This window comes from Theropithecus gelada, chromosome 4 (assembly GCF_003255815.1).
Source record: "Theropithecus gelada isolate Dixy chromosome 4, Tgel_1.0, whole genome shotgun sequence".
NCBI lineage: Eukaryota > Metazoa > Chordata > Mammalia > Primates > Cercopithecidae > Theropithecus > Theropithecus gelada.
This window is the reverse complement of record NC_037671.1, coordinates 153,306,371-153,334,116: the sequence shown is the minus strand read 5'-3', so window position 1 is coordinate 153,334,116 and position 27,746 is coordinate 153,306,371. Positions and strand designations below refer to the sequence as shown.

Sequence of the window (27,746 nt, the reverse complement as noted above, 5' to 3'; positions counted from 1 at the left end):
TTAGATAGATTTGAAATGAATTATAATTCTAGCTGAACAAACCTGAGAGGGTAAATTTCTCACTCTCTCTGCCTCAGAAAACCAGCCACACCTCTTATACCAATTCAATCAGAATCTCTGGAATGAAAACATGGGCATCAGAATTTTTTGGTAACTTAAAAATTGACACCTTCAGTTAGGTAGGTATTGTTCATATTCCTATACATAGGTGGCTACCTGCCATAACCTTCAAAGCAATTGGTTCCAATGGTCAATGGAGAAAGCAAAGCAGAGTAATGAGACCCCCCGTTTTTTTTGTTTTTTTTTTTTTTTTTTTGAGACAGAGTCTTATTCTGTTGCCCAGGCTGGAGTGCGGTGGCACAATCTCAGCTCACTGCAACCTCTGCCTCCCACGTTGAAGCCATTCTCCTGCCTCAGCCTCCTGAGTAGCTGGGATTACAGGTGCACACCACCATGCCTGGCTAAGTTTTTGTATTTTTAGTAGAGACGAGGTTTCACCATGTTGGCCTGACTGGTCTTGAACTCCTGACCTCAGGTGATCTGCCTGCTTCAACCTCCCAAAGTGCTGGGATTACAGGCATGAGCGCCCAGTTGAGACCCCCCATTTAAATATAATCTTGCTGCTTCATTTTGAAATTGGTAACCCTCCAGCCATCACTACTATTTCCTAGACAAGGTAAGGTCAGCATCTTGCCTATGCCCTCTCTGGTCTGCAGGATACAAGAGTAGCCTAGACAAAATACACCATTTTAAAATCCAAATTTTCCATATAATTGTACATTTTTTGAACTCATATTTTGGTAGATTAAGGTTGTTCATTAATAGGACTTTTTTGCATTTATAATTAAGCCTATTATTAAATATCCAAGCGTAAGACTAGCAGAATACTAATTTACATAAATGCATAAATGAGACCACTATATGTTAGACATTTTGTTTTTTGTTTCAAGACAGTGTCTCACTCTGTCACCTAGGCTGGAGTGCAGTGGCATGATCTCAGCTTACTGCAACCTCCACCTTCTGTGTTCAAGAAACATTACTAGTACTTCAGCCTCCCAAGTAGCGGGGTTCTACAGGCTCATACCACCACGCCCTGCTAATTTTTGTATTTTTTGTAAAGATGGAGCTTTGCCATCTTTCCCAGGCTGGTCTCAAACTCCTGGCTCAAGTGATGTGCCTGCCTAGGCCTCCCAAACATTTTGTTTTTTCTTTTGCAGTCTGTTATCACTTGCTTGTTTTTCTCTATTCTTGATTCCACTTGCCCCCCCACCCCACATTATAATATTCATTTGATTTTTCCTTCCCATATTTAATATATTCCAACATTTTAAAAATGTAGTAACTATTCCACCATATTTCAGCATATACGTGCAAAAATGTATACTTTTACAATTATTTACAACATAAAAATAAAATCTTATATACACTTGTTTATTAGTCTTTTGTTAGATATACAGTTTGTGAACATTTTCTCCCACTCTGTGGGTTGTCTATTTACTCTGCTGATTATTTCTTTTGCTGTGCAGAAGCCTTTTCTTTTAATTAGTTCCCGTTTATTTTTCGGTTTGTTGCATTTGCTTTTGGGTTCTTAGTCATGAATTCTTTGCTTAAGCCAATGTCTAGAAGAGTTTTTCTGATGTTATCTTCTAAAATTTTTATGGTTTCAGGTCTTAGATTTAAGCCTTTGATCCATCTTGAGTTGACTTTTTGTATAAGGTGAGAGATGAGGATCCAGTTTCATTCTCCTACATGTGGCTTGCCAGTTAACCTAGCATCATTTATTGAATAGAGTGTCCTTTCCCCACTTTATGATTTTGTATGCTTTTTCAAAGATCAGTTGGTTCTAACTATTTGGCTCTATTTCTGGGTTCTCTATTCTGTTCCATTGATCTACGTGCCTATTATACCAATGCTGTTTTGTTAACTGTAGCCTTGTAGTATAGTTTGAAGTTGGGTAATGTGATGCCTCCAGATTTGTTCTTTTTGCTTAGTATTGCTTTGGCTATGCAGGCTCTTTTTTGGATCCATATGAATTTTAGAATTGTTTTTTCTAGTTATGTGAAGAATGATGATGGTATTTTGATGGGAATTACATTAAATCTGTGATTGCTTTTGGTAATATAGTCATTTTCACAATATTGATTCTACCCATCCATGAGCATGGGATGTGTTTCCATTTGTTTGTGTCATCTGTGATTTTTTTCAGCAGTGTTTTGTAGTTTTCCTTGAGATCTTTCACCTGCTTGGTGAAGTATATTCCTAAGTATTCCCTTTTTTTTTTTTTTTTTTTGCAGCTGTTGTAAAGGGATTGAGTTATTGATTTGATTCTCAGCTTGGTCATTTGTTGGTGTATAGCAGTGCTACTGATTTGTGTACATTGATTTTGTATCCTGAAATATTACTGAATTCATTTATCAGATCTAGGAGCTTTTTGGATGAGTTTTTAGGGTTTTCTAGGCATACAATCATATCATCAGCAAACAGTGACAAGTTTTAATAGCTGCAAAATAATTCATTATAGGCAGGTACCATAAGTTAACCATTACAATGGATATTCATTTTCCTCCATTTTTTGCTAGTATGAGCAATCATTATTAAATTATTAAACATCCTTATATACTAATACTCACATACTGGTGCTTTAACTCTATAGCCTAAATACCTGGTTTGGGATTTCTGGACCAAAGGGTATATGAGGGCTTAAAAAAATTTTATTTTAATATTTACTGCTAAATGTTCTGTCCAAAAAAATATAATAACTCATATATCCACCAGCAATATTTGGAAATACTTTTCTCTACGCCACCACAAATAGTAGGAAGATATGGGTATTTTATTATTTTGGCCAGTCTAATTAAGTGCATAATAACATGTCATTTTCAATTTAATTCATATTTCCCTGACTCCCAGTGAGTTTGTGTATCATTTAATTAATTAATTATTTGTTTGTTTATTTATTTAGAAATGGAGTTTCATTCTGTCACCCAGACTGGCATGCAGTGGTGTGATCTCAGTTCACTGCAACTTCTGCCTCCCAGATTCACTCTACCCTGAATCCCAGTGAGTTTGCACATTCATTCATTCATTCATTCATTCATTCATTCATTCATTTAGAGACAGAGTCTTGCTGTGTCACCCAGGCTGGAGTGCAGTGGTGTGATCTCGGCTCACTGAAACATCTGCCTCCTGGGCTCAAGTTATTCTCCTCCTTCGGCCTCCTATGTAGCTGGGATTACAGGCATGCACCACCACGTCTAGCTAACTGTTGTATTTTTAGTAGAGATGGGGTTTTGCCATGTTGGCCAGGCTGGTCTCAAACTCTTGACCTCAAGTGATCTGCCCACCTCAGCTTCCCAAAGTGCTGAGATTACAGGGATAAGCCCTGCATCAGGCCTATTTGCACATCATTTTATATATTTGTTGCCCTTTTGGATTTGCTGTCCTGTGAATTGCCCATTCATGTCCTTTGTCCATTTTTCATTTGGAAACTATACCCTCAATTAATTTTAAGTATTTTTAGTATTTCATCACTTACAAAAGAAAAAAAGTTCAGCTGTATTTTTGGTAAATGGTCTTTTTGTTTTTTCTAATTCAAGTTTTATTAGAAATTCCTGATACATTTTTAAAATGTCATTTTCATCATCTGCTGTTATGACCACATGATTATTCTCTTTAAGTTTAATATTAAATTTTGTGTTAAATTCTGGTGACTCGATTTTCTTCTGGGGTTTTTATAGTTTTGGGTTTTATATTTAAGTCTTCATTCCATCTTACTTTTTGTATAAGGTGTAAGAAAGGTGTCTACTTTCAATTTTTTGCATATGGCTAGCCAGTTCTCCCAGCACCATTTATTAAATAGGTAATCTGTTCCCCATCACTTGTTTTTGTCAGGTTTGTTGAAGATCACATCACATGTTCTCACTTATCAGTGGGAGCTGAACGATGAGAACACATGGACACATGGTGGGGAAACAACACTCAATGAGGCCTGTTGGGGAGTAGGAACAGGGAGAGCACCAGGAAGCTAATGGATGCTGGGCTTAATACCTAGGTGATGGGTAGATAGGTGCAGCAAACCACCATGGCAAACGTTTACCTAGGTAACAAACCTGTACATCCTGCATATGTACCACAAAACTTAAAAGCTGATGAAAAAACATTCTGGTGACAAACTTCCTGATAATGAACCACCATTCATTTCTAAAATAAAACCTTTATCATAGTGTATCAAGTGATTGATAAACTCTAAGATTCTTCTAATGTTTATTTTTTTACCTATATGTTAAAATCTAGGACTAAGCTATATTTTCTTTACTTAAGGGCTATAAAATGTTATATTTATGTTCATATTCATGTATGTATGTGTGTTATATATGTGTGTGTCTAATATTGTTTTATTTAAAGCATCTCTTAAAATTTTTTTTCTACTGGACAAAGTTGAAATTTAAAGTGGTATTCTAAAGTTTCACTATATTAAATAGATTTTAATTTAATTTCTAATATATTTTAGTTTATATGCTTAGTTGCTATATTTGGTGCATAAAAGTTTATAAAAGTGTATCTCTTTCATTAATAGTAATTTTATTATATAATGTCTTTCTTTATCCTGATTATTGCTATTATCATTAAATTTCAGCCTCTCTGATATTTATAATACCATGCTTGCTTTATTTTGTTTCCATTTGGCATATAGCTCTGCTCATCTCTTGTTATTATGTATTTCCTGTAAAGGCAGTACATAGTTGTGCTTTTTTACTTCAATCTGATGGTCTTGTAAAGTGAGATTTCAGTCAATTAACACTTACTATAATGACAGACATAAGTTTTTATTCCTTTGTAAACTTTTTTATCACAGTCATTTCTGCTATAGCACTTGTTTTAAAACATGAATTTCCAACATGATTGACATATGAAGGAATGATTTCAGCATAAAATAAATTTTGTATCTCCTTATGAATCATTACCACTTAAGAAACACTAGATAAAGGCAGAAAACTGCATGGTTAGATGGAGCCATACGGGAATTAGTACACAAAACATATACACGCTCAGACCTGAGCCATCTACCAGTTACCTCAGTCCACAGCGTGTGTTAGCCTACATTGTTTTTCCATTCTTTTGAACTCATGAACTTTTCAATACAAAAAACACACTATTTTAATTAATCTCTCAAACGTATCTAAGCATCTGTGTTCAAAACCAGCAAGCCATGCATGTAAAAGAAAATCTTTAGGTATTGATGATATTGAAGATCATCTTGAACTAAAGTGTTTTGAAAGAAAGGAGGGAATATGTATTATCTCCAGAGCAACAAGCATAAAGGAATCCACATGGTGGACCATCAGACACAACTCTGCAAAAATACATGGCTATGTCTTGAATGACTTCAAGCGCTGTGAAATCAATAAGAACAAGGACGAAAGAAATACAAGAAATTGAAATATTGTTGAGCATATGAAGACCAAATAGTGCGATGATCAAAAACAACCTTTCTCACAATCAAAGAGAAAACTTAATCAAAGAGAAAGCACTATCTCTATACAAAGACCGTTATCACCAAATCCTGCATAATTTTCTCCTTTCAGTGCTACTAGAGGGTGGTTTGGTGGTTTCAAACACCACTACAACTCCTAAAGCCTTCATATCAGTAAAGCTTTGAGTGTAGAAGAGAAAGTCACAGATTTCCAGAAGGGATACGGAAGTTAATTGAATAACAAGGCTATGTATTGGATCAAATTTTAAATATTTATGACATAGGTAACTATTATAAACATATGCTTCCAAGGAACTGCATCTCAAAGGGAAAACAAACATGTTCCAGGTTTTAAGGCTGCAAAAAGACTGCAGATTTTGACAACCCTCTTTTCACTACTACATAGTAACTCACAAGCTGCAATCCTTCCAACTCTCATTTTCATGAGCAAACTGTAGACTATTTCAAAGTAAATTGTCAAATGTATTGTAACCATTGATGTATTTTTTAACTATTTAACATGTATAAAACTGTTCTATTTTTATTAGGCTCTTACCTTGTATTAATAGTATTTAACTGATGAAGTTTTTGAGCATCCTACTAATCCTGAATAACAGTAACATTTTTTGTTCTCTATGATTTTAACAATCATTCATTGTACTTAAAGTAGCTTGAAAATCTTATTTACCTTGGAACAAAGAAAATGTTTAGAAAAAACTAAATGAGTGATTATTTTTGGCATGAAGAACAGAGAACAGTTGCCCTTTTGCTGCCTTCACAACTCATTCTTACATCCAAAGCAAGGTTTGATAATTTCGGGAAAAAGAAACAAGTATAAAAGGAATTCCATGAGACTAGCTCTTTTTATTACCAATTTAAAACTTCACTTCTAAAGGCCCAGTGACTACTGTATTTATTATTCACTGAACTTGTAATTTCTAACAATGAGTCCAAATTTATAAGGCAGGCCACTTGTTTTTCCCAGGAAGCTTGCCATAATGAAATTACCTTTCAAATTACACTGTTATTATTCAATAGTACTAAAACTATCCTACTGTGAGCACTAATTTGCACATACTACCATTGCACTTGGCACCGATAAAAACACAAATATATTTTAGAATGACATTTGAATTTGGAAATATGCCCAATATCACTCTTTACTCTGAATGGAAAGAACTGCTTGTGGTTCGGGGTAAAAATATGACTGCTTATACCTAATATACTTTCTAATAAGATAATTTCATGTGCAAAAAATCTAGTTACCTATAATCGTGCGGTCAATTTTTTTGTGAATCTTCTATTTAAAAAATAAATTTAGGGCTGGGCACAGTGACTTATGTCTGTAATCCAAACAATTTGAGAGGCCAAGTCAGGCAGATCTCTTGAGCCCAGGAGTTTGAGACCAGCCTGGGCAACATGGTGAAACTCCGCCTCTACAAAAAATATAAAAATTAACCAGGCATAGTGGTTCATGCCTGTGGTCCCTGCTACTTGGGAGGCTGAGGTGGGAGAATCACCTGAGCCCAGGAGATCAAGGCTGTGATGATCCAAGATTGCATCACTGCACTCCAGCCTGGGCAACAGAGTGAGACTTTGTCTCAAATATAAGTAATAATAATAGTAATAATGATAATAATATGAGGCGTAATTTTAGAAGATGGGATGGCAGAGTAGGAAGAACCAGAAATCTATCTCCCTACCTAAAATCTATCTGCCTACCTAAAATCTATCTGCCTACTACAATTGTACTGACAGAATTTATCTGATGTAACTATTTTGGAACTGTGGATCCTATTGAAGGCTTGCACCTTCCAAAGGAAGGCTTGTTTAGTGAATTGCTATTACTTTTGTCAACTTTAGTTTGCAAAGGAGGAGCTCCCCATCCCCCACACCCAGTTCCTTGGTAGGTAGCAATGCACATGTTCCTGGGGCAGCTAGAATGCAGCTCGTGGAAATCAGTGTGACAAAAAGAACTCTGTCCTCCAAATATCAAGATCTGAGCTTTGATTACTGATTGTTGTTTTTGATCTCAGTGGTGCAAAGAAGCAGGCAGCTATTGTTTTGTACCTTCTCACATTGCTGCTACTCCCTTCTATGCCCAAATGAATTGACTTCCAGGGAATTTTAAGAGCCACTGCCTCTTCCCTCTCCCCTTAATTTTTTTCTTTTTGCCTTTCTGGGAGCCAGACATTAAAGTCTTGGACATTCAAAAGCAGCTGTATATGTGAGGAAAATTAGAAAGTGGTCACTGTTAAAGCAAACTAAATATGGCCTGAGAAGGACTCCGTACTTCTATACTTGAGTCCTTGTGGATGACCTGTAACCTAGCTTAATAGTCACACAAGATTGAAAACCTAATTTAAGAGTATGCAGCTGTAACAATAACTGTCTTGGGCAATCCCAGCGGCCATAGTTCAACCACTCATAGACTGCTAAGTGTTCAAACTGTGTTCGAATAAGGCAAATACCAACCTGTAACCAATCCAGCTGTTTCTGTACCTCACCGCCAATTTCTGTAGGTCATTTCCCTTTTTTTTGTCTATAAATCTTCTTCCACTACATGGCTGTGCTGGAGTCTCTGTGAATCTGCTGCAATTCTGGGAGCTCCCAATTTGCAAAATATTCATTGCTCAATTAAACTCCTTCAAATGTAATTCAGCTGAAGTTTTTCTTTTATCACCACACAAGCCCATGGGAAGGCACAGACTCAGAAAATACCTGAGAAGACCTTAAGTATACATCTCATTCTGATCCTTGACACAGAGATAGCTTAGAACACTCAAAAAAAAAAAAAAAAATCAATAAACAATGAAATGTAACCAAGAAACAGCAAACACTGGGAAAGGGAGGAGAATCTGGCTTCTAGAGTTACCACTTTATTAGGTTCAAATATGCAAATTTTCAACAAAAAAAAATCACAGGGCATTCAAAGAAATGGAAACTATGGCTCAAAGGAAAAAATAAATAAATCAACCAAAATTGTCCCTGAGTAACACAGATGGAAGATCCACTAGACAAAGTCTTTAAAACAATTGCCTTAAATATATTTTAAAAACTAAAGGAAGATGTAAAAAATAAAAATCAAGAAAATGATAAATGAACAAAATAGAAATATAAAGATATCAAAACCTAAAAAGAAACCAAAAATAAATTCTGGAGATGGTAAGTACTCTAACTGAAAAAAACAATTCCCTAGAGAGAGTCAAAGGCAGTTTTGAACAGGCAAAAGAATCAGTGACACTTGAAGATAAGACAATGGAAATTATTGAGTTTAAGGAACAGAAAGAAAAAAATATTGAAGAAAAGTGAACAGAGCCTAAGGGACCTGTAGCATATCATCAAGCAGACCAACATACACACTGTGGAAGTTTTAGGAGAAGAGAGAAAGGGGTAGAGAGAATATTTGGAAAAATAATGGCTGAAAAACTTCTGACACTGGATGAAAGACATGAATATAAACATCCAAGAAACTCAAGAAAATCCAAATATGATGAACTCAAGGAGACCCACACTGAGATACATTATAATCAAACCTTTGATTGAACAAAGACAGACTCACTACATACAAAAGATTTTCAATAAGATCATAAGCAGATTTCTCATTAGAAACTTTGGAGGCCAAAAGCCATGGGGCCAATATATTCCAAGTGCAAAACAAACAAACAAACAACCCCCCAAAAAAATTACTAACCAAAAATTCTATCTCTTGCCAAACTATCCTTCTAAAATGAGAAACTAAGACATATTCCCATATGGCTGGGCATAGTGATTCACACCTGTAATCCTGGCACTCTGGGAGCCTGAAGCAGGAGGATTGCTTAGGCCAAGCATTCAAAACCAACATGGGAAACATGGTGAGACCTCATCCTTACAGAAAATAGTAATTAAAAAAGATTAGCTGGGAATGGTGGTGCATGCCTGTAGTCCTGGCTACTTGGGAGGCTGAAATGGGAGGACTACTTGAGCCCAGGAGTTGGAGGCTACAGTGAGCTACAGTTGTGCCACTGCACTCCAGCCTGAGTGACAGGCCAAGATCTTGCCTCAAAAAAAAAAAAAAAAAAAAAAAAAAGATATTCCCAAATTAAAAAACTGAGGGAGTTCATTACCACTAGAGCTGCCCCAAAAGAAATGCTCAAAGGAAGCCTGCAGCGTGAAATGAAAGGACTCAGTACAGTAATTCAAAGACATATGAAAAAATAACCGTCTCAGTAAAGGTAAATACCTGTGCAATCATAAAATCAAATATTATTGTAATAATGATTTACAACTCCACTTTTTGTTTTCTACATGATTTAAGAGAAAAATACATTTAAAAAATTATTACTCAGAAACCTAATTATTGTAACTTTGGTTGGTAACTTCACATTTCATCTTCTATATAATTTAAAAGACTAATGTATTTAAAAGAACTATGAGTTTATGTTTTGGGATGCATAATATATAAAGATGTAATTTTATGACATCAGCTGCTGAAATAAGTGGGGATGAAGCTATAACAGAGTAAACTTTTTGTATAGTATTAAAGTTAAGCTGGTACAAATTTAAATTAGAGTATTACTTCAAGATGTTAAATGTAATCCTCATGACAACCATAAAAAAAAACTACAGAATATATACAAGGAAATGAGAAATAAATATAAACACTTTCCTACAAAAAATCAAGTAAACACAAAAGATGACAATAATGCAGGAACTGAGGAATAATAAAGTATAAGGCATATAGAAAACAAATAGCAAACTGACAGAAGTAAGTCTCTCCTTATCAGTAATTACTTTAAATAAATGTGGAGTAAAACTCTCCACCCAAGAATTACATATTGGCAGAATAGATTTAAAAATACATGATCCAGCTAAATGCTGTCTACAATAGACTCATTTTAGATTTAAAAATACAAACAGATGGAAAGCGAAAAGATGGAATGATAGACCAGGCATGGTGGCTCGTGCTTGTAATCCCAGCACTTTTGGAGGCTGAGGCAGGTGGATCACCTGAGGTCAGGAGTTTGAGACCAGCCGGCCAACATGGTGAAACCCTGTCTTTACTAAAACTATAAAAAATTAGCTGGGGTGGTGGGGCATGCCTGTAATCTCAGCTACTCAGGAGGCTGAGGCAGGAGAATTACTTGAACCTGGGAGGAGGAGGTTGCAGTGAGCCAAGATTGAGCCATTGCACCCCAGCCTGGGCAACAAGAGCAAAACTCTGTCTCAAAAAAAAAAAAAAAAAAAAAAAAGATGGAATGATAGAAAAAGCTATTCTGGCTGGGTGCAGTGGTTCACACCTATAATCTTAGCACTTTGGGAGGAGGTGGGCAGATTACTTGAGGTCAGGAGTTCAAGAGCAGCCTGGGCAACATGGTAAAACCCTGTCTCTACTAAAATACAAAAAAAATAGCCAGGGATGGTGGTGTGCACCTGTAGTCCCAACTTCTCTGGAGACTGAGCCATGAGAATTGCTTGAACCTGAGAGGCAGAGGTTGCAGTGAGCTGAGATTGCACCACAGCATTCCAGACTGGACAACAGAGAGATTCTATCTCTAAAAATAAAACGAAAACAAAAAAAAAGTGTGTTTATTTAAAAAAAAGAAAAGAAAAAGAAAAAGCTATTCCATGCAAATAGTAACCAAAAGAAAGCAGCAGTGGCTATACGAATATCAGACAAGATATACTTTAAATTCAGAAAATGAAAAAGACATAAAGAAGGACATTATAAATTAAAATGTTCAATACAGCAAGAAGATAAAAAAACTATAAACATTCATGCATCTAATAACTGACCATCAAAACATATAAGGCAAAATCTGACATAAATGAAGGGAGAAATACAGTTCTACAATAACAAAGATTTCAGTACTCCTCTCTCAATAATGAAGACACCAATCAGACAGAAGATAAGAAAGGAAATAGAAGACAACACAAACCAACTAGATCTAACAGACATATACAGAGCATTACCCAACATCAACAGCATACACATTCTTCTCAAGTACACATGGAATATTTTCCAAGACATATCACATGGAGAGGTGAAGTCAGCTGCACTTCCTGGTTCCAGTGGGGACTTGGAGAACTTTTCTGTCTTACAAGGGGTTTGTAAAATGCACCAATCAGTGCTCTGTAAAAATGTACCAATCAGCGCTCTGTAGCTAGCTAGAGGTTAGTAAAATGCACCAATCAGTGCTCTGTAAAAACATACCAATCAGCGTTCTGTAGCTAGAGGTTTGTAAAATGAACCAATCAGCACATTGTAAAATGGACCAGTCAGCGCTCTGTAAAGTGGACCAATCAGCACTCTGTAAAGTGGGCCAATCAGCACTCTGTAAAGTAGACCAATCAGCACTGTGTAAAATGGACTAATCAGCCAGATATGGGCAGGGACAAATAAGGGAATAAAAGTTCAGCACCCCGGTCAGCAGCGGCAACCTGCTCAGGTCCCCGGCCATGCTATGAAAGCCTTGTTCTTTTGCTCTTCACAATAAATCTTACTGCTGTTCACTCTGGGTCGGTGCCATCTTTAAGAGCTGTAACACTCACTGCGAAGGTCCGCAGCTCCATTCTTGAAGTCAGCTAGACCACAAACCCAACTGGGAGGAACCAACTCCGGATACAGTATGTTAAGTCACAAATTCTTGATAGATTATAAAAGATAAATATTATGCAAATTGTCTTCTCTGACCACAACAGGATGAAATTAGAACTCAATAACACAAGTAAAACTAGAAACTTCACAAATTTGTAGAAACTGCACAGCACACGCCTTTTTCCTTTTTTTCATGTCAGACAAATAATGTGCCTATGTTGTAACACCAGGTTTGAAGGAGGTGCATCTCATCCAAGTACATGAAACCCAATCATCAGGCTTGTGAACTACAAAAGGATCATACAGCACAGTCTTCGACAACCAATGGATCAAAGAAATCACAAAAGAAATTAGAAAATAATTAGAGACAAATGAAAATGAAACTACATTATACCAAAACTTATGGTACACAGCAAAAGTGGTACTAAAGGAAAAAAACTATAGCTGTAAACACCTAATGTTAAAAACAAAAAAGTTCTCAAATCAACTACCTCATTTTATACCTTAAGGAACTAGAAAAAGAAGAACCAAACTCAAAACTTGCAGAAAGAAGGAAATAAAGATTAGAGCGAAGATAAAATAGAGAATAGAAAAATAATAGAGAAAAGTCAATAAAACCAAAAGTTGATTCCTCAAGATCAGCAAAATTGATGAAATTTTAACTAGATGAACTAAGAAAAAAGAGAAAAATTTTAATTAATAAAATCAAAAATGAAAGTGGAGATGATTCCACATAAATAAAAAGAATTATAATTGGCTGGGTCAGGTGACTCATGCCTGTAATCCCAGCACTTTGGGAGGCCAAGGCAGGCAGGTCAGTTGAGGTCAGGAGTTTAAGACCAACCTGGCCAAAATGGTGAAACCCTGTCTCTACTAAAAATACAAAAATTAACCAGGCATGGTAGCCTATGCCTGCAATCCCAGCTATTCATGAGGCTGAAACAGAATAATCGCTTGAACCCAGGAGGCAGAAATTGCAGTGAGCCAAGATCACACCACTGCACTCCAGCCTGGGCAACAGAGCAAGGCTCCATCTCAAAAAAACAAAAAATTATAAAACAGTACTAAGAACAAGTGTATGCCAACAACCAGGTAGCCTATATAAAACATAAAAGAATTCCAGAAACACAAAAACTGCAAAACGAAATCCTGAAGAAATAGAAAATATGAATAGACTTAAAATTGGTAAGAAGATTGAATCAATAATCAAAAAATATCCTGAAGAAAAGCCATGGACCTGATGGCTTCCTCAGTGAATTCTACCAAACATTTAAAGAACTAATACTAACCCTTCTTGAACTCTTCCAGAAAATGGAAGAAATGTGATGGTAGAGCTAAATAAGCATTGACTATATAAAACAATAATAATAACAATGTCTAAGTGATAGATTTAACAAAAATAAGATGGAAAGAAATGTAATATGGGAGAGGTTGATTCAAGTTAGGTTTCTAAGGTTCTTGTATATTTGGGATAAGAACAAACGTAGATAAACATTAAACATTAAATATGCATATTTACATTTCTAGATTAATCATGACATGTGTAAATGCCAAACTAGTAGAGGAGGAACGTAGAATGAGAAATTTTTGTACCTGTTCTCCATCCAAGTCGTCAACATCTTTCTCACCATGGTTACCCTACAGAGCAAAGGAAAAGCAGAATGTTGAGAGAGGAGAGGAACAGGTGAATGTGGATATTTCTTTTATGTTAATTTCCTGGTTTATATTTTGTTCAGTTAATAGTAGAATTCAGACTTTACAAAACAACATTTATATACTGTATCCAATTATTATAAACAATGATATATTTATTTCTGAAATAGTTATTAGGGATATATTATATACTGTTTTTCCTGACAGTTTCCAGTGCTAAAGAGAAAATTATTTAAAAAAAAAAAAACCTTCAACTTTTGAATAAATAAAAAGACTTTCTTTTAAACATTTGCACTGGAAACAAGTAACTTACAAGAGTGAATGAAACATTTCCCAGTGGTTGTCCACATGATGGTCCTTTTGTCATTGACTTTAATTTAAAAAGACTAGCAAATATACATGGATTAATCTATATAATAGAAACCTGGAAGATCACAGATTAAGAAGAAATTAAGTGAGTATGTGTACATGTGTGGGCATTTATAATATTTTTAAAAACCTGAAAAACAGACAAGGTGACAAGAATAAAAACAGGCAGCCGCATAATGTGTCAAATGTTCCATCTCTTTTTAATTATGGGCCCTTCATTTTCCCAACTATCTTAAAATAAGTTAGTATATACATCATAAAGCATATTTTGAAGAAAAACATTGAGAGTTTTACAGGGAGAATAAAATGTACTTTACACGTATGGAATAGTTGATTTACTCTTAATATCCATACAAACTTATCAAGTTTCAGGCTTTTTTTTTAAACAAGTACAGCTGAGTGAGTACCTGAAAATAAATATACTAAGCTCATGGACTAGAATTACACAATACATTTGCTACAGGCCACAGGAGGTAAATTGGTGATACCAAAAAACATGCATGAGGAAGCCCCATGAGCCCTTGTCTGTCTTGCTCATCATTTTGTAATAACTCCCTGGGATAATATGGGTAACAAAGTGGGCACCTAATAAATATTTCTGAATGAAAATAAAATACATAGGAATTAACCAAGGAGATGAAAGACATGTACAAGAAAAACTATAAAATATTGCTGAAAGAAATTAAAGACATAAAAAATAGAAACTCATCCTATGTTTACAGAGAAGATGACAATATTTTTAGGATAGCAATACTACCCAAAGTGATCTACAGATTCAATACAATCCTATCAAAATCCTGATGATACTCTTTATGGAAATAGAAAAATTCATCCTAAAATTCATATGGAATATCAAAGTTCCCTGAATAGCCAGAACAGTCTTGAAAAAGGAACAAATCTGGAGGAGTCACAGTTCCTCACTTTAAAACTTACCACAAAGCTACAGTAATCAAAACAGTGTAGTACTGTCATAAACATAGTTATAGACCAATGGACGATATGGACCAATGGAATAGAATAGATAATTCAGAAATAAATCCTCATATATATGGTAAATGATTTTCACAAGAGAGCTAAGACGATTCAATGAGGAAAAGAGTCTTTGCAACACCTGGTGCTGGGAAAACTGGATATCCACATGCAAAATAATGAAGTTAGACCCTTGTCTAACACCATATACAAAAATTTATTTAAATGGATCAAAGATCTACATTTAAAATCTTAAGAAACTGTAAAACTCTTAAGAAAAAACATATGGCAAAAGCTTTATGACATTGGATTTGGCAGTGATTTCTTGGATATGATTTTAAGGACACAGGCTACAGACCAAAAAACAGACAAATTGAATTTTATGGAAAGGAAAAAAATTTGTGAATAATTAAGTGAGGCAATTGATTTGTCAATTAACATGATTTAATCATTTCATACTGTATGCATATATCAAAATATGTTGCCTACCACAAATATATATATGTAACTTTTATTTGTCAATAATATATTAAGCTGGGTAGAATTTTTTAATATACATTTTTAAAGACAATATCAGCATAGTAAAAAGGCAACCTGCAGAATAAAATATTTACAAATCATATATCTGATAAGATATTAATATATAGAGAACTCCTAAAACTCAACAATGAAAAATGAACAATTTGATTTAAAAGTAGGCAAAGGACATGAGTAGAAACTTCTCTAAAGAAGATATATAAATGGCCAATAAGTACATGAAAAGTGTTCAACATCACTAATCATTAAGGAAATACAAACCAAAACTTGCATTGAGCTATTACCCCACACTTGTTAAGAGGGATACTACAAAAATTTTTTTTTTTTGAGACAGAGTCTCACACTGTCGCCCGGGCTGCAGTGCAGTGGCATGATCTGGGCTCACTGCAACTTCCGCCTCCCAGGTTCAAGAGATTCTCCTGCCTAAGACTCCCAAGTAGCTGGGATTACAGGCCCCTCCACCACAGCCAGCTTTTTTTTTTTTTTTGTATTTTTAGTAGAAACAGGGTTTCACTATGTTGGCCAGGCTGGTCTTGAATGACTGACCTCGTGATCCACTCGCCTCGGCCTCTCAAAGTGCTGAGATTACAGGAAAACTTTTTTAAAAACATAGAAAATATGTTGACAAGAATGTGGAGTCATTGAAACTCTTCTGCACTGTTGCTGGAATGCAAAATGTTATAGCCACTGTGGAAAACAGTATGGCGAGTCCTCAAAAATTAAAAATAGAATTACCATATGATCCAGAATTTCCAATTCTTAGTATATACCCCAAAGAATTGAAAACAGAATCTTGAAGAGATATTTATACACCCATGTTACAATAACATTATTCACAATAGCTAAAACATAGAAGTAACTCAAGTGTTCACCAATGGGATGAATGGAAAAGCAAAATGTGATACATGCCTATAGTCACAACTCCTAGGGAGGCTGAGGTGGGAAGACTGCTTGAGCCCAGAAGTTCAAGGTCACCCTAGGCAACACAGTGAGACCTCATCTCTAAAAACATTTAAAGAAAAATTTAAAAAGGAAATATTGATATATGCTATGACATGGATGAACTTTGAAGGTGTTATGCTAGATGAAGTAAACCAGTCACAATAATACATATACCGTATGATTCCACTTACATGAGCTAATTAGAGTAGGCAAAATCATAGAGACAGAAAGTAGAATAGCAGTTCCCAGGGGCTGGGAGAGGAGGCAATAGGTAATTGTTTCATGAGTATCGAGTTTCAGTTTTACAAGATGAGAAGAGTTATAGAGATGAATGGTGGTGATAGTTGCGTAAGATTATGGATATACTTAATACCACTAAACTGTACACTTAAAAAATGGTTACGATGGTAAATTTTATGTTATATGTATTTTATCACAATAAAATAATTGGAAAACATTTCCCAGAAATAAACAAACTTGAGAAAAAGATAAGAGATTAAATTGTGGCACACTCATAGAATTTAGGGTTAATGTTTGTAAAACACATATTTTGTAGCGGATACTGGGAATATTGATATACACAAAGTCTATGGAACAGGCATAGTCTGGTGGAGAAATAGCCATATCTGCAGATTATTACAATCTAATATAATAAATTATGATAGAGGTGCATACAAGACGCATTGAGAGCTGCATAGAGGTGCATACAACATGCAATGAGAGCTGCATTAGTTAAGATTACATGAGCGGCTATAATAAATAAATTCTGAAATCCGTGGTTTAACACAATAAAGGTTTATTTCCCACTCTCACAATGGTCCTATGCAGGAGTTACTGGTTGAGCAGCTCTCTTCTAAGGAGACTCAGGGGGCCTGGGCTGCTTTCTCTAACAGCTCTACCCTCTTCAACATGTGGTTCCTGAGACCTCCTTGAGAGGGTTCTTTAGATCAGCCACCTGAATGTGGAAAACAACAGGGAAAATCACAACTGGGAGGAATTTACCCTCCAAGCCTGAGAGTGTACACATTGTTTCCATTCACCTTCTGTCGCCGTTTCAAACAACAAATGAGATTGGGAAATGTTTAGCTCTGTGCCAGAAAGGAGAAGAAATGTGTTTGGTATTCTGCAGCACAGTCTGCACAAAAGTAGAGAAACAAAGGGAAATTTCACGGGGGCATAAATTCTTCTAGCTCTTGAAAGATAAGGTCCGTTTTCCAGGTGAACAATGCATATCAGAGCATTTCAGGCAGAAGTAAGAGAGTGTGAAAAGACAAGGAAACACGTACAATGACAAAAGAACAGTCTGGAGTATCGCTGGGAGAGTTGGTTGTTTAGTATGGCTGGAATGTAAAATTCAAGGGTGGTAGGTCGTGAAACTTGAAACAGGATCATTTAGCTCAACTCCACAAAACTTACTGAATACTATGTTACATACATTTTAAGGGTTTGAAATGAGGGAAAATATTAATAAGTGTCATTTCCAAGGAGCTTCCAGTTTAATGGAGATCACAAAAAAAGAGAATCTTGTTTTTAAGAAAAAAAAAAAAAGGTGAAGACTCTCTCTATGTATTTTTAAAAAAGAATCTGTAGGACTTTGTGTCTGATTGGATGGGAGGTGGCAGGAAAGATAAGAAGAAAAGAGAGACGTACAAAATGACTTTCATAGTTATTTCAGAGTAGGTAGCTAGGAGAGGGGATACAAGAATAGAATTCTGAGGCTGGGTAGGATCAATTAGTGAATGAAATTAATTGTAAAAGATTTGAGCTCCAAAAACTTATGGAACATTCACCTTAAGACCAGCAAGTCTTAAAATTCACATACATAGGTGTGATTAAAATTTGCTGAATCAATCTCCACTGGAATCGGGCTCCATCAGTTGTTTCTGTGTCTCCATTCTATTTGTAGCATCTCATGTTTGAACTTCTTCCCAGTTGGGCAATAAAACATTTTCTAATTCTATAACTTAAAAAAGCAACCCTTCTTAAAACTTCGTTTAGTTGTCATTCCATTAAACAAAAGACTTAAAAATTAAAAAAATATTTTAAAAAGACATCCTCACCTCCTCTATCGTACATTTCTGCCCTATCACAAGAGTGAAACTGCTTTCATTGTATGTCATTATATTTTAATTGATGAAATTCATAGATTATTTTCACTAAGTCTATTAGATTTATCTGGGAATATGGCACTGATCATTCTTTGAGACTTAAAAAATTAACCAGGCACGGTGGTGAGCACCTATAGTCCCAGCTGCTAGCGAGACTGAAGCAGGAGTATTGCTTGAGCCCAGGAGATTGCAACTGCAGTGAGCTGTGATCCCACCACTGCACTCCAGCTAGTCAACAGGACAAAATTTCATCTCTAAAATTAAAAAATAATAATATAAATAAAAAGATAACACTATCTCCTACTTTGACTTGGGTGAAATTGCTCTCTCCTACTGTTCTTACTGATTCTTCTCAGTTTCTTTGGATGGCTCTTCTCCCCACTTCCATAATTGGCCACCTGTTGTTCTGTTTCCAGATGGCAACCTCACACCTCTGGCCTTAGCAGGAACTTTGTCAAGGACTCTATTACCCTTAAGCAGACTCAGTGCTCAGATTCCTCCAGAGGGGAAGCAAGTGACCCAAACAAATGGGGAATAGGTATGCACACATACTGAATGAAGAATTGGAATCCTGGCCAAAGTAGCTGCTCCTCAGTTCCCTTTGATATTTGTTGTGTCAAGCAAATTTATTCTTTAAAACTCAATTTTTTATTTTTATGTAATATGTTAAAGTAGCCCATTTATTAAGATCTATTTAGGAGGGAAAAAATACACAATCCATTTTTGCATAACATCATGGATATATTTTATACTACATAACAAATCTCTGACATAAACATATGACTCTTCAATTAATGTTTATTATCCTGACCTCTGTCATGACCTCTGTACAGAATCAGAGTTCCAGCTATAAACTGGATATATCCATTTTGTTACCACACAGGTACGTCAAATTCTACACACTCAGGCTGGGCGCGGTGGCTCACGCCTGTAATCCCAGCACTTTGGGAGGCCAAGGCACATGGATCACGAGGTCAGGAGATTGAGACTATCCTGGGCAACATGGTGAAACCCATCTCTACTAAAAATACAAAAATTAGCTGGGTGTGGTGGCGTGCACCTCTAGTCCCAGCTACTCAGGAGGCTGAGGCAGGAGAATCGCTTGAACCCTGGAGACAGAGGTTGCAGTGAGCCAAGATTGCGCCATTGCACTCCAGCCTGGTGACAGAGCGAGACTCCATCTCAAATTAAAAAAAAATAAAAAAATAAAAAAATTCCACACACTCAGCATTGAGATATGTGGAATCTGGCAAGTCCAGTTTCTAGTCTCTTCCTGAAATTTGTTTTAGGACATAGTTGAAAAACATATTTCAAATCTTTCATACCCATCACCTTCATCTATATGTCAATAATAAAGTCTAAAGATAATAATTAAGCTAAATTCAAATCTCCAAATGACAGATGCAATTAGATCATTTCAGTGTATTGAACCATCCATACGTAAGAATAAATAGTAATAGTATATGTAGTAAGAACAATAGTAGGCAGTTATCTTCTATTACTATTACTATGTCAGGCATTGTATTAAAACTTTTGCATGTGCCGGGTGCAGTAGCTCACACCTGTAATCCCTACACTTTGGGAGGCTGAGGCAGGTGGATCACCTGAGGTCAGGAGTTCCAGACTAGCCTAACCAACATGGTGAAACCCCGTCTCTACTAAACACAAAACATTAGCTGGGCATGGTGGCGTATGCCTGTAATTCCAGCTACTTGGGATGCTGAAGCAGGAGAATCGCTTGAACACGGGAGGCAGAGGTTGCAGTGAGCTGAGATTGCACCACTGCACTCCAGCCTGGGCAACAAGAGTGAAATTCCATCTCAAGGAAAAAAAAAAAAAAGTTTTGCATGAATTAATGAAAGAATCCTCACAACAAGTACAGCAGAAAAATAATAATTATCCCCAATACATACATGAGCAAGAAAAGACTCACATAACTTCCCAGTTTGGTCTTAGTGATAAATGAATAAGTTTTGATGTTATTACTTGACTTCACATATCCAGCCATGCCTAAACCTAGGAAACCCCTGTAACTTTTATTTGAGGACACACCATTTTGTTTTTTTTTAATGAGTTCAGATTGGAATTATGTCACTTCAAATTAAGAGATGCCTAAGAAATACACCTTGGAAAAATAGGTATCTTTTACAGAGTACCTGAAGTAGCCGGACATGAGATATTGATAAACTTATGAATCAATCACAGGTTAGGAAACACCAAATGATCAATGCCCCCATGGAAACCATTCTAAGACACGTTGCTTATAGTGTGTTACAGATGAGGTAACCACCACCCTCCAGAATATTTTCCTATATAGAACTTTAGTTCCAAGGGATAAGGGAGACAGCAGCGGGTAAGGGGCAGGGAGAAAAAGTGGATAACCCTTGTTGATTACTTGAGAACAACTTAAATTCCTCCACCAACTTTTCTACCGGACACTGCCAACATACCCATTTTAATATGTCAGACACAAAAGGGCATGTACAAACAATTCACAAAAGAGAAAATAATTGCATAACCTCTCGTGTAATGTAAATGCCAAATAAGGCTAGTTGCCATTTTTCAGCTATAAAACTTGTAAAATCATGTAGCAATCCTAGTGCTGATCACAAAGTGTTGTCTAGCTTTCTTCCTTTTTGGTACATGGTGGATTTGCACTTCCAGGCAACTTGTAAGTGGGTGAAGCCAGATGACTTGTTATGACTAATGGGATTGTGAACTAAGTGATATTTTTTACTTCTGGAAAAGAACATTGAATAGCAGATGCAAAACCTTATACAGCTCTCCTGCGTGGGATTCCAGAGAAAGGATGATACAGAACAGAGCACCCATCTAGCTTGCAAAAAAATATGTAGCTTGAGCAAGGTATACATCTAAGTTGTTTTAAGCCAATGAAGTTCTGAGGCTGCTTGATACTGTGGATGACCATAGTCTATCCTGACTGAAATTAAATATAAAAAGTTACAACAGCCTATTTTTAAATACATTTTAATTTAAATATGTTTTAATCCAAGGTGGATTAAAATGTGCATACTTATGTCCCCTTACTGGCAGGATAAATTGCGGGAAACTTTTTGGAGTATACTTTTGCAGGATGTCCTAACAGATAATTTTTTTTTCTCCTGGTAATGTATCTCAATATAAAAAGGAAAAAGGAAAGAAGTATTAGCACTGATAACAAAAGTTCTGTTTTCAAGGAAGTTCAGAGACAAATTTATCTTAATAAATTTCCAGTATATTCTAAGTTAAGAGAACCCACTCTGAGATCAAGCCCTTGATTATGAATCCATTCTCCACATCTTTTTGGCTGTCATCTCACAATATTGGGACTCACAAAAAATGGGGCTCACAATAGTACCAAAATTAATTGGACAGAATAAACACTTAATAAATATTAGCCACTAATATGATTATTATGTAAGACCTTATATTCTGTCCCCCAGCTTGTTCAAGGCTACATGCTCTGTCTTAATTCATATATTCGTTACTGATACTTCATTTATTTATGTTAGTACATCAGTACAAATTTATTTTAATTCTATCCAGTCATTTAGGAAATAGAGCCCAATACTGCTGAAAGCATTGTTGAAAAACAATCTTTCCTCCATGTTCAACTTTGGGATAACATCAAAATATACCTTTATTACTAACAAAAGTGACAAAAGGTATATTACTAACAAAATACACTTTTATTACTAACAAAAGTGATTGGAGACTATGACTTAGACACTGGCAGCGTGAACTTGTTAAGACTTCACCTCTGAAATGAACAAATTTTCCCCTTCCCTTCTGTCCATAAGTACAGCGAGAAAGCGGCAGACCCACCACACTGTAGCAGGGTCCGTATCAAAGGGTAAACAGCATACAATACATCCCTTCTCCCAGCACACAGACTCAAGAAAAAGAGAGGAATGGGCTGCATTGATTGTATCTAACTAATCCTAAATCCACCAATCAGGTAACTTTCTCCTTCTCCTAAGAGTAGGTGGATATGAGGGCTGGATCGAGACTAGGGGTGTGACCCCAGTGTAAATCCTTGCAAAACTACTGTGGAATGCTGACAGAAGTATCTCACTTAAACACCAGAATGGGTTTTGAGTTTCCTCAGCAGCTGTAGACCGGGATTTTTTATTACTGGATGCATGTGGTTTATCATTCATATTGATAATTCTAAAGAATTAAAAGAATTACACAAGCAAATCAAAACATGTTCCCATTAACTTGTTTCTTATTACATCCTGTTTCTTCTCAACCTAATGTAGGGCTCACACCACTTTCAGTACTTAATCTCCCTCCCTCCCTCCCTCCCTCCCTCTCTCACTCCCTGTCTCCCTCCTTGGCCATTTGTTTTTCGAACATGCTGTTTAGATCTCTGGAGTGAGCACACGAAGTCAATGAGTTCTTTATGTTCAAAATCATTCATAGCTGTTCACATTCACTGCCCTAAATTAGATAATTCCTCCAAAACAATAACTAACCCTGGCTTGAATTTGATGCTCTGCCTGGTTCTCTTGAAATATGCTTCCATTTGTTTATGCCTATCTTTGAAGTTCCGATTTTCTCATTTTTTGAGCATTTTCATTCAGGACACAGGACTTTCTGTGGTGACTCTTCACCAGTAATAGCTTTGTCACCTCTAAACCCATATAGCAATTCTTTGAAGAATTTATGATGCCCTTCCCCTCTCAAACCTATTCATATTTTCTGTAACCATTTGGTGTAGCTGCCTGATCATCAAGGCATGGTCCACCAGGTGCTCTTCCTATATATATATAGGAGAGAAGAGAAAGTAAATGGATCCCAAGACCCATTCCTGCCCAGAGGATGATATTAGTGATGTAGGACAACCCCAAATTTGCTTAAACTTTCAGTTGTCTCTACTCCATCAAAGATCTAATCCAAATCAGCTTGGAATCCCCAATCACATATCAAATTCTATTTTATGTAGAATTGGGAGATTTTTACATCTATCAATTTGAGCCTTAGGGCATTTCATTAGTTAGCAGATGGCATGCAACATGATAGAAAGTGCATTAGATAAAAAGTAGAATTGACAATTATGAGAGCTTTGTGTCATGTTGTGCTTTTTATTTGATTGTTAGAGGCATTCATTATTTGTTCAAAAGACCCAAAGCCTTTAGATTTCAAGACTATTAGAAGAAACTCTGATTTACTAGTTTAAATTAAAATGTTTTTCAAAGGCAAATATAGTAAATCATCTTTATTTATTGAAATCAGGTGGTAGTTCATTATATTAGCATAGGTATTTTTGAATGTTTGAAATATTTTATAATAAAAATAGGTTATTTTTAAATTCCAAACTTGAACACAGTCAACCAACAAGATGTTAGGTATCAAGGAGATAATTATACCCTTTTCTCCTCCCTAGTTCAGAAACAATTGGGAAATCGATGCAGAAATCAGATGAAGATTATAGTGTCATCTTTATTACTTGTGAAAACAGCTTGGAAAATGTTGCGTTAGCTCTTTGACCAAATGGCCCTGCCAACCGTGACTCCCAAAATTGACTCTCATATCCAGACCCAGGCACAGGAGCACTTGCAGAAGAAAAGCTCTTCCACATGAGAGAGAAGGGCCTAAGTGAACCCTCTCTGCAGGGAAACAGATCTGAAAATATGGGCACAGACTGCTAACGTGAGTGGGAAGGGGCAGGAGAGAGGTTTTATTTCTTGATCTGGAGTGATTTCATGGGTTTATAAATATGTAGAAACCCATCAAGCTGTATACTTAAGATTTGTGTATTTTTGTGTATTTCCCCATATGTATTTACCTACTAGTATTGCAATAACAAAATGTCATAGATTAGGAAGCTTCAACAACAAATTAATTTTCTCACAATTCTGGAAGCTGTAATTCCAAGATCAACATATCAACAGGTTTGGTTTGTCCTGAGGTCTCTGATTACCTTCTCACTGTGTCCTCACATGGCCTTTATTTATACATATCCCTGTGTCACTTCCTTCTCTTATAAGGGTATAAGTCATCTTGGATTAAGGTCTCACCCTATAGGCCTTAATTAACTTTAATTATCTTTTTAAAGGCCCTATATCCAAATACAGTCACATTGTGAGGTAAGGCTTCAGCGTATGAATTTTGGGACAGAGTTCAGTCCACGACACCATTTATATGGTAAACTGTACTTCAATAACAAAAATTTTTTAAAAAGCAAATGTTCATAAAGAGTTCATTTACATTTAATGTAAATGATGAGACTGAATTTACTATATGATAATGCATTAGTCCATTCTCACACTGCTGTAAAGCTACTACCTGAGACTGGGTAATTTATAAACAAAAGAGATTTGTGTTGACTCACAGTTCCACATGGCTGGGGAAGGCCTCGGGAAACTTACAATGGTGGCGGAAGACAAGGAGGAGCAAGGACCTTCTTCACACGGTGGTAGGAGAGAGAAGCAAGCGGGAGCAGGGAAACTGCCTTATAAAACCACCAGATCTCATGAGAACTCACTTACTATCGCAAGAACAGCGTGGGGAAAACCACCCCCATGATCAAATCAACTCTCTCCCTCAACACGTGGTGATTACAATTGAAGATGAGATTTGGGTGGAGACATAGAGCCAAACCACATCAGATGACTTTAAGAAAACCCATTCTTTCCCGAGAAAACTGTGGGAAAAGAGTACAAGAGAACTGGAAGCCTATGCAAAAAAAGGAAGGTGACAGAGGGACAAGGGAGGGTCAGTGAGAAGGGGAGATCTGGAAGCAGGGAGTAGCTTTTCCTGCTTTACAAGTAGGATTTAGTTTGGGAGAGGCCAAAATCTCCTGTCTGGAGCCAGCTGGTGGACCCAGATGGGGCCCATCACTTCCAGTAATAGAGAGGGAGAGAGAGAAGAGAGAGGAGACAAGTGGGAAGTGGGTGTGGGCTTGAGGGGAAAGATTGGGGGCAGGTGTGAAAGAGTAGTAGAAAAATGGTAAGAAAGAGAGAGGAAGAGAAAGAGAGGAGGAAAGAAGAGGAGAGAAAAGGAATAAATATGACTCTACAAGAGGTAAACACATGGCTTAAAGTTAAAGGAAAAAAACTCTGGATCCCAGATTCCTGGGTTCATGTCTCGCCTCAGCTATTTAAGAGCTACGTGACCATGGTAACATCACTTAATCTTTCCATGCCTCAGTCTCTTAATCTGTCAAATGAAGTAAAGAATACTACCCGAATTATATGATCATTTACAGACACAAAAGAGCTAATATATGTACAGTTAGCAAATGTCTACTATTATTATCACTCAAGTTCAAGGTTTCCATCTAGGATTCAAAAAATAAACAAGAAATGACAACCTGCCTCTGTGAAGATTCAGCAAATGTGTACAGCCTGGGAAATAGTCTGTTCCTTTTTCACTCCCTTGTTTGCTTTTCCAGCTGGGCTTAGGGTGTGTATAGTTACGGCCAACTCCGAACATAGCAACCCTAGAAAGATTGCTCAGCGTAGCTGTGCTGAGGTGACTGGTATATGTATACACAGTAGTTCTCATGTGATTTTACTTAAGCCTGATAGCTCCCACCATAGACCTAATTTTCCATCTAGGAAATGTTGATATACTGCCGTTCCATGATAAGGCTAAGTGAGAAGTCTGCAGTCCTCAAATGTAATTTTTCTACATGAGTTATCTTGCTTGATTTTTTCATTGAGGCAGCCAAAAAAAATAAATCCAGCAAAGACCATTTTATTCCCCTCCACTTCACTGTGATGCAGGTTGATAGACCACACTAACCCCTAAGGAGGATCATTTCTGAAATGTGAGAATGCAGGTGTTTTGCTTATTTTCTACATGGGCACTTTTCTCTCTGCCAGTGCCTGTCTCCAGAGATGACAGCACTGCAAAGAAACCGGGAGCTGAAAAACCACAGGTAATGTTTACTGTGTGCATTTATTAAAAGGTGTTAACAACTAATTGCATAGCATCACCCACTTAAACACATTGCAAAGAGTATTATTACCATGAGTCTGAAGAATGCTTCCCTGGCATAGATTTTTAATAGCTTTTAAAAATAATATGGTCCTATAGGAAATGCCAAATTTGTGTCCTCATCCAGTGCATTTGGGAGACGGGATGTGGTTCAGCAGTTATGGGGGTTGCCGTGAGTCATCTATGGAGACAAATGTTTCCATGGTGACCTTCCCCATTCATTCAGTGTGAGGCCTCCATATACTCATGAGGATTAATGACATGGCATTAACACTGATAATCATAATGAAGAGAGTTGTCTGAGACTGGGGCAGCCCAACCCTGACATTTTCAAGGAAATAGGATGGAAGAATTTAACCAATGTGTAGAGGAAGAAAATATTGAACTACAAGGAGAGGAAATCCATTTCTTCCTTTTTTTATAGGATAATCTTCTTGCCAGAATAGAGTCTGCTTCTGACAGACTTCTATACTCTCCCCTCTGAGAATTCTCTTAATATTACGACAGAGTGGGGGTGGAAATAAATAACCCCAAAAATGTTTCACTGTACGTCAAAAGAACCAGGACTAGAGAATAAGGGAAAGACACAGACTTAAATTCTACTCAGTTGTCTTATTTGTTTGTTTGTTTAATACCTTAAGATGTTCCTTAGGAAATCCTTTTAGGGAAACTCGTTTTACTGAGAGACGTGCCTATTCTATAGCTTCATGGCACTACTTTTTTCCTTTCAGGGGAAAAAAACCATTCTTTTCACATTGTGCTAATAGCAACATTTTATTTTAGCTCGCAGAGATGTGGGGCATTGTACGAACTGATAAAGTGAAATGTTAGGAGCCTACGATCTAATTCAGATGCCAGCCTGGGTACAATTGCAGACACAAAAAGAGATTATTACACTTTCCCAGAGCAGGATGCAGATACTCATAGGCTGGCAGAGGATTGTGCCTTGTGATTTAGTTAGTTGTTTGCATGGTTATGTCTTCTATTAAATTTCAAGATTCCGTAGAGCAGGAACTTTATCTTATTCACCTTTGGCATAGCCAGCTCTACCCCTAACACACGCACATAAAACTATACACAGGCACACATATACACAAACATACCTACACACACACATACCCGTAGCATCTTACTTTACACCCCACACACTGCGTTACTACCTACCTCT

The 27,746-nt window shown here is 36.5% G+C and overlaps 1 non-coding gene and 1 pseudogene across 1 annotated transcript; one reads left to right on the top strand and one right to left on the bottom strand.

Moving 5' to 3' along the window:
- Positions 1 to 27,746, top strand: part of LOC112622679 — a 52,069-nt pseudogene that overhangs the window by 4,833 nt on the left and 19,490 nt on the right.
- LOC112624011 lies at positions 12,248 to 12,352 on the bottom strand. Its single transcript, XR_003119341.1, has one exon. It is a non-coding gene; the product is annotated as a small nucleolar RNA U13 (small nucleolar RNA).